The sequence below is a fragment of the Lathyrus oleraceus genome, chromosome 2 (assembly GCF_024323335.1).
Source record: "Lathyrus oleraceus cultivar Zhongwan6 chromosome 2, CAAS_Psat_ZW6_1.0, whole genome shotgun sequence".
Lineage (NCBI taxonomy): Eukaryota > Viridiplantae > Streptophyta > Magnoliopsida > Fabales > Fabaceae > Lathyrus > Lathyrus oleraceus.
The window spans coordinates 227796579-227805134 of NC_066580.1; positions in this window are offsets into that span (position 1 = coordinate 227796579).

The following is an 8556-nucleotide window of genomic DNA, read 5'->3' on the forward strand; positions in this document are numbered from 1 at the left end:
ATAACTACCTATTCTATCTATATGTCTAAGTAAAGGTAAGTACATAATATGCATGCTAGAACCACTACCTTCGGGAAATAAAAAGGATCCTAGTAACAACATAATGTAACACCTAGTTTTAATGATTCGAGCTTCTTCGGTAGAATGCTCATCTAAATAAAAACTATTATAATATGACTTTAGGCGTGAAAGTAGTATACCTTGTCCCCTAGCATTATCATCTAACAAATCAACGTTTAAAAGCTCCATGCAAATTGAATTTGGAAAGTTGGTCTTACCATTAACAGCTTTGCCTTCAATTCGTAGTCCTAAAAGCATGTAGACGTCTTCTAACGTCACGGTACACTCACCGGTTGGAAACCAAAATGTGTGTGTCTCTGGCCTCCATCTTTCGCATAAGGCGAGAATGAATTTGTTATCTATAGACCAAGACATAATTTTGCTAAGGTGACCAAAACCGGCAAGTTCAACATAAGGTTGAATCATCGGATCCATGTGGACAAATTCGTGGACTCGAGTGCGAAACCTTGAGACATCCTATAATAGAAATAATGTAACACTTGACTAAGTCGGTATTTCAAAATAAAATGGGGTTGGTGGAGATGAAACATAAAAAAGAAGTATAAGAAAAAACTTACGTATGTCGCGATGTTTGCAACTGTTCCTCTGTGTGCCTCGCCCATTGTGAGTAAAGACATATTGTTGGGGAGTTGGTGTAGATGAAAATGGAAGATTTTGTTGAAGATGAAATTGTAAAAGAAGTAATGGAGATAAAGTAGTGAGAAATGTAGATGAGGTAGTGAGAATGTTGGTGTGGAAGAATTGTTGAAGGAGTGGATCAATTTATAGGCAAATGGATGAGTGCATGAAAAAATGTGTTTGCATGGTGTCTCCACCTCATTTGGCGCCCATGTACAAGCCCTAAAGGTAGGCGCCATTCAAATTGGCGACACCATAGGGTACATGCATGCAAGGCTAGTTCTGAATGCATGGTTTCGAGGACTGACTACATGGGGGCGCCATTCAAATTGGCGACCATGTACAAGCCCTAAAGGTAGGCGCCAAACCAATTGGCGCCACCTTCTGCATGTCTGACACTTGGCATTGTTGTCTCCTGCATGCTGAACAAAACACTTATGGTTGGCTTGCATGATTGACATGTCATCTCTGACCATCTTAGGTGTCCGACACGTGTCTGTCTTGTCTCCTGTATGCTGATGACTACCTTCTTGATAGCTTGCCTGGCTGACACATCAACTCACACTGTCTTGCAGGATTGACACATCATCTCAGACACGTGGCTCTCTACTATCCTGCATGCTGAATACTCACTTCTGTCTTGCATGACAGACACATCAACTCTTGACTACCTAGCATGCTTGACACATCAACTCACACTGTCTTGCAGGATTGACACATCATCTCAGACACGTGGCTCTCTACTATCCTGCATGCTGAATACTCACTTCTGTCTTGCATGACAGACACATCAACTCTTGACTACCTTGCTTGGCTGACACATCAACTCACACTATCTTGCAGGATTGACACATCATCTCAGACACGTGGCTCTCTACTATCCTGCATGCTGAATACTCACTTCTGTCTTGCATGACAAACACATCAACTCTTGACTACCTAGAATGCTTGACACATCAAGTCACACTGTATTGCATGACAGACACCTCATCTCTGAAATTACTTGCATGCTTGACACGGTATCTCAGACTAGCTTCAATGTGAGACACTGATACCATCTATTTAAGTGTCTTACTATCACATTCATCTGCACTTGCAAAATACTTTTCATCTTCAGTCACATTCCTCTGCACTTGCAAAATTTCATCTCCAAAATACTTTTCATCTTCACTCACATTCCTCTGCATTTGCAAAATACTTTTCATCTCCAAAATGTCATCTTCATCATTATACAGTATCAACGTTCACTGCAACGGTGAAACTTTTGAGTCTGAGCTTCATGGTTTTTGTTTTAGAAACACTGATACCATTAGAGTTTCGATGAAGAGAAATGCAACATTTTTGCATTTCAAAAAAAGAATGCAATCCTTTATAGCATCAGGTATTGTGTCAAAGATGACATATCAGAATCCTATATTTTTTGAGAATGGTCAATGCAAGTTTTTCCCCCTAAAGATACGAGACGATGAAGATGTACAAAGCATGTTTCTTAGTCATGAACATTCAGGCATGGATTGTATCGAGTTGTACATTACTCTACAACCATGTATACCGTCTCAACAGTCTCAACTAACAGATCAGGATCCAGCTGGTGGAGATGCTGTAGATGATGCACAATGGTCAGATGAACTCAACCCAGAAGCAGAAGTAGAGGTCGACGTTGTTGATGAAGAAGAAGAGGAGACTGAGATACAGGTTGATCACATCCTGAATAACGACGATGAAGATGAGGCTCAACCACCACCAATACCTCCTACTCATGCCTATATTCCTCCTCAACATATGACAAATATGGATCTTCACGACGATGAAATGTCCGACAGTGTCTTCTACAATCCGTATCCGAGACCAGTAGGCGAATTAAAGGTGGGAGACATGTTTCGTACCAAAGAGGAATGTGTCTTGGCAGTCAAAAAATACCACATGAACAACTTTGTTGACTTTACGGTAAAACGCACTGATTCAAGAAGGTATGTTATCGAATGTCGTAACATGCTTTGTAAGTTTCGTTTGGCTGCATCTTACAAGAAGAAAAATGACTCTTGGGAGATCGCTTCAATAGACCCACCACACAATTGCGTCGCAACAACCGTTGAACAAGATCACCGTAAACTGAGCACAGCATTGATATGTCGAGACATTCTGCCATTGGTAAATAAAGACCCATCAGTGAAGGTGAGTATAATTATATCACATATCCGAACAACATATAATTATACTCCATCTTACAAGAAAGCATGGATTGCGAGGACAAAGGCTGTTGAGCAGGTTTTCGGCAACTGGGAGGACTCATTCAAGGAATTACCACGGTTTTTATGGGCACTAAAAACTTATGTCCCAGGAACTGTGGCAATTCTGGAGACAGTGCAAGCAATGATGCCAGACGGAACCTGTGCTACAGGTAATAGAATATTTCACCGTCTCTTTTGGGCATTTGACCCTTGCATCAAAGGTTTCGCATTCTGCAAACCTCTCCTACAAATTGATGGCACTTGGTTATACGGAAAATACAAGGGTACGTTGCTCATGGCAGTTGCACAAGACGGTAACAACAATGTATTTCCCGTTGCCTTTGCTCTTGTTGAAGGTGAAACGGCTGCTGGATGGGGTTTCTTTCTTCGACATCTCAGAACGCATGTCGCACCACAAGCCAATCTATGTCTGATTTCTGATAGACATGCTGCCATCGAAAGTGCCTACAACAACCATGACAACGGATGGCATGATCCTCCTTCTACACATGTCTACTGTATCAGACACATAGCACAAAACTTCATGCGTGCTATAAAAGATAAGAATCTTCGCAAGAAGGTGGTGAATGCTGGGTATGCTTTAACTCAACCGTCTTTTCAATATTATCGTGATGAGATTCGACTGTCTAATGAAGACGCGGGGAGATGGATAAATAACATCCCAGTAGAGCAGTGGACAAGAGCATTTGACGGTGGTTGTCGATGGGGCCACATGACAACAAACATTGTGGAATGCATGAACGGGGTTTTTAAAGGAATACGAAACCTGCCGATAACCGCCTTGGTAAGATCAACCTATTATAGGTTGGCTTCTATGTTCGCAACCAGAGGTGAAAGATGGAGTGCAGTGTTAATGTCCGGACAAGTATTCAGTGAATGTTGCATGAAGGTCATGAAAGAGGAGAGCATCAAAGCTACGACACACGCTGTAACAGTGTTTGACCGTCATAGAAAAAATTTCAGCGTCCAGGAAACAATGGGCAACAGCGAGGGGAGACCAAATTTAGCCTACACTGTTAGACTAAACAGAAGTTGGGGCGATTGTGGAAAATTTCAGGCCTTCCGCATACCTTGCTCCCATGTCATTGCAGCATGCGCTTATACTCGTCAAGACGCTTACACCCATTTATCTGATGTGTACAAGGCCAGCACCATCATGAATGTATATAGTCAAAGCTTTTCAGTACTACCAATGGAGGATTATTGGCCTCCATATGAAGGAGATATTGTTTGGCACAATGAAGAGATGCGTAGAAAGAAGAAAGGAAGGCCAAACAGCACACGTATAAGAACAGAGATGGATTCCACAGATAAAATGATAAGATTATGTAGTATCTGTCGTCAACCAGGACACAACAAAAACAACTGTCCCAATCAAGGAGCATCATCTACATCTTAAGCTTATTGTAACATTATATCTAGATCTTAAGCTATTTGTAACATTGTATCTACATCTTATGCTTGTTGTAACATTGTATTTCTGTAACAATCAATCATTATATATCATTAAGTTCTTGTTACAACGAGTTTCATAACCAACATCAGTACAAAACATCTGAAAACATAAATAATTCTAACTGATTACAACAATCAAATTAATGTCGTCTCGACCGAACATCATTTCCCTAGCATCCTTATCAGTCCTCATTCGCACCCAACCAAAGATACTGTCAAGTCTCTCAATACTTCTGATTTTTTCCCCTTCTGGTATTTTCCCGTCTAACCATCGAACCAGCTCCCTCTTCAGTTGATCTAACGTGGTGATGTTCCAAAACAGCATCAGCAATTGAGGTTTGTCTCTCGCATAAATCACCTTACCGTATCGGCGACGACGACCAAACATGATAGCCAAATGATTATATGAATTGTGGAACAATAGGTCACACTACGCATCTATTTATAAGACAAAAAAGGCATTTTATGAGGGACTCGGCAATTGAGTTGGCGCCTCCTTTTAAAACATACACATAGGTGCCAATTGGATTGGCTAGGGCACCTACCCTAGGCTAGGGCACCTGCCCTAGCCAATCCAATTGGCGCCTCCATTCAAGTTTTAACAACAGTCGCCATATGAACAACTTTCATGTTCATCAAAAATCCATTTGAAACTTGGAAGCTCATCATTAATTTCAAAACATTACAGGTCATTTTGACAGAAACCCTAATTTTGGGTCAAGTTCGCAGGGACCTAACTCACTCATTTTTAATTATTTTGAGGTGGGACCAAGTGCATTGCAAAATTTAAGATGTCTACTTCAAATGTTATGTTGGACAAAAATTCATATTCCTAAAAGAAACACATGCAATAATACAAAACATTATAGGTCAGATAGTAGTTGAAAAACTCAGAAGTCCAACTTCAACTGCCCATAACTTTCTCAAACAAAATCCAAATGTTGCAAAATTTATATCCAAATTCATTGTTTTGAAAAGATCTACAACTTTCATGTTGGAAGTTTTTTCATTTGAGGCTTTTTTAAGGGAGGCGCCAATTGGATTGGCGCCCCCTCTTAAAAATTACACATAGGCGCCAATTGGATTGGCTAGGGCAGGTGCCCTAGCCAATCCAATTGGCGCCTCCTTGCAATTTTTAAGAGGGGGCGCCAATCCAATTGGCGCCTCCCTCTAAAAGTGGGGTATATTGGGAATTTTTTTGAAACCTGGGTTATTTTGGGAAATTAATTAAAAAACTGGGGTATATTGGTAAAAAATCCGCTATTTGTTTGGTTTTTTTATAACATTCTTATTCTCTCTTCACACAAGAACTCAAGTAAATGAAAGGCAAAAATTACTCTGCAACGTCTCAAAACAAAATAAATGCTCTTTTAATATGTATTCAATTATTGAAAGCAGTGTATCCTATTTTACATTTCATTTAGTGGATTTTAATAAAATAAACAAAAGTGGGTTTTAATAAAAGTATTATAAACAAAGGACAAAAAAAATAGTAATTGTATTTTATAAAATAAAGTGTTAATAAAATTTTACTTAATGTTTTAGTATATATATATTATATATATATATATATATATATATATATATATATATATATATATATATATATATATATATCAAAATAAATGTGTGAGAGAAAAAATCAACTTATTAGATCGGTTACATATATCTAATTAAAGTCAAGACTTATTACGCCGAATAAATTTTAAATGACTTAATAACCTTTTCTTAAGTTGGTTCGCCAATTCTTAGGTTAGACTCGAAACCGTCTTAAAAAGTTATTTTTAACTGACTTAACAATTGTTTTTCTTCTAGTGGGTATTCCAATAAATGTTATTTTGTGCATCATGATCAAAGATTATTCTTGTACCATTAATCCAAGGAAGGTGAGAGAGGATAAAAAAAAGACAAAAAATGAGCAAGCAAGAAAGAAAAGAAGAAAAAAAAGAAAAAGATTGATGAAAAATAAAAAAAAAGAGTTTAATTGCAAAATAAAAAAAAAAAGGAGAGGTAAAGAGTGAAATTGTTTCACAACAGCCCTTGCACTTTCTTTTTTTCAAAGAGGTGGCGTTGTTGGATAACACTTCTAACACACAATTACTAAGTTATGTTGAATCTCTTTTGCATGAATTTTAAGACATTTTTCAAAGGAAGTACCAAGTGGTTTACCATATATAAGAGGAATTAAGCATCACATTCATTTCAATACATGAGCATCCTTACCTAATAGGCCAATCTACCGAAGTAATCCACAACAAACTCAAGAGATACAAAAAAAATTAATGAATTGGTAAGTAAAGGACGAGTAAGAGAAAACTTAAGTCCTTGGTTTGTCTCTTTCATTTTAGTCACTAAAATGAATGGTAGCTTGAAAATATGCACTGATTATATGGACATTAACAATATTACCATTAAATATAGGCATCTCCCATTCCTAGGCTAGATGATTTGCTTGGTGAGTTATTTGGTCCATGCTTAATTTATAAAATTGATTTGAAAAGTGGTTACCATCAAATTAGGATAAGGGAGGGTGATGAATGGAAAAATGTTTTCAAAACAAAATATGATTTATATGAGTGGTTGATTATGCCTTTTGGACTAACTAATGCACCTAACACTTTCATGAGATTAATGAACCATGTTTTAAGAGATTGTTTGGGGGAAATCTTTTGTTGTTTGTTTTTATGACATTTTAATATATAACCAAAATTTAGAGGACCATTGCATTCACTTAAGGGCCTATTTTGGAAGTGCTAAAACAAGAAAGTTTGTATGCAAATCTGGAAAGATGTGTCTTTTACACCGATCATGTGATTTTCTTAGGTTCATAGTAGGGGTGGGAATAGGTTGGGCCGATTTACGCTTTACCAAGCCTGAGTCTAACCCACTAAAATATTCAAAGTCTAAGACTGACTTATAACGTATCATAGGCTTATTTTAGGCCTAAGTATGGTCTTTTGGAAGGCTTGATTGACCTATAAGCCTACTTAAACATATTTCATTTGAAAATTGGTAAATAAGTAATTTAACACATGTTTAAATAGACTAAAAAATTAAAAGATCAATGAGACTTAATGTTTGCTTGCAGTAATTTATTTGAGTTTACCTAGTATGATAAGTTTAGTCATACTAGTTGTTCGAGAGAACTTATGAAAACAACTTATGACATTATTCATAAGATTTTTTATTCTTATTTTCACAAGTTCTTCAAGATAACTAACCTTTATTTTTGTATTTTAATTCAAAATACAAGATATAATATAATAATAATAATAAAGTTATTTATATTTATTTAAATAGACAAGTGTGATAGGCTTAAAAGAATTTTTATTGCTCGTGACCTAGTCTTTTTTAACTAAATAGGCTTATAAAAAAGTCTAGACATTTTCTATTAAAAAAAGCCAACCTAGCCTTGTCCTATGTAGGCTAAGCTGAATGTCCCTGTTAGTCGGTCTGACCTATTCCCACCCCTATTTCATAGTAAGCTATAAAGGTGTTTGTGTAGATAAAGAGAAAGTGAAAGCAATTTAAGAATGACCAACATCCAAAAATGTAAGTGTGGTAAAAAAAATTATGGCTTATCTAGTTTCTATAGGAGCTTTGTGAAGGGTTTAACTACCTTGATAAAATCTCTTAATGAAATTGTTAAAGAGGAAGTTGGTTTTAATTGGAGTGAGAAACAGGACCATGCCTTTGTTACCCTCAAATAAAAACTCATCCAAGCACCAACTCTTGCATTACTAAAATTTTCTAAATCTTTTGAAATTGAGTGTGATCTATCCAATGTTGGAATTTGGGATGTTTTGATGCAAGAAGGTTATCCAATTGTTTATTTTTGTGATAAATTAAAAAGGGATGCCCTTAATTACTCTACTTATGATAATTAGTTGTATGCATTAGTTAAGGCATTATAAAACTGGAAACATTACCTACTGCCCAAAGAATTAGTCATTCATAGTGATCATGAATCTTTGAAACATTTAAAGGGGCAAGGTAAGTTGAAAAAGAGACATGGAAATGGGTTTATTTCCTTAAACAATTACCATATGTGATAAAACACAAGAAATGTAAGGATAATGTGGTTGTAGATTCCCTTTCAGGAAGATATGTTTTACTTTCTACTCCTACAACAAAAGTGTTTGGTCTTAAA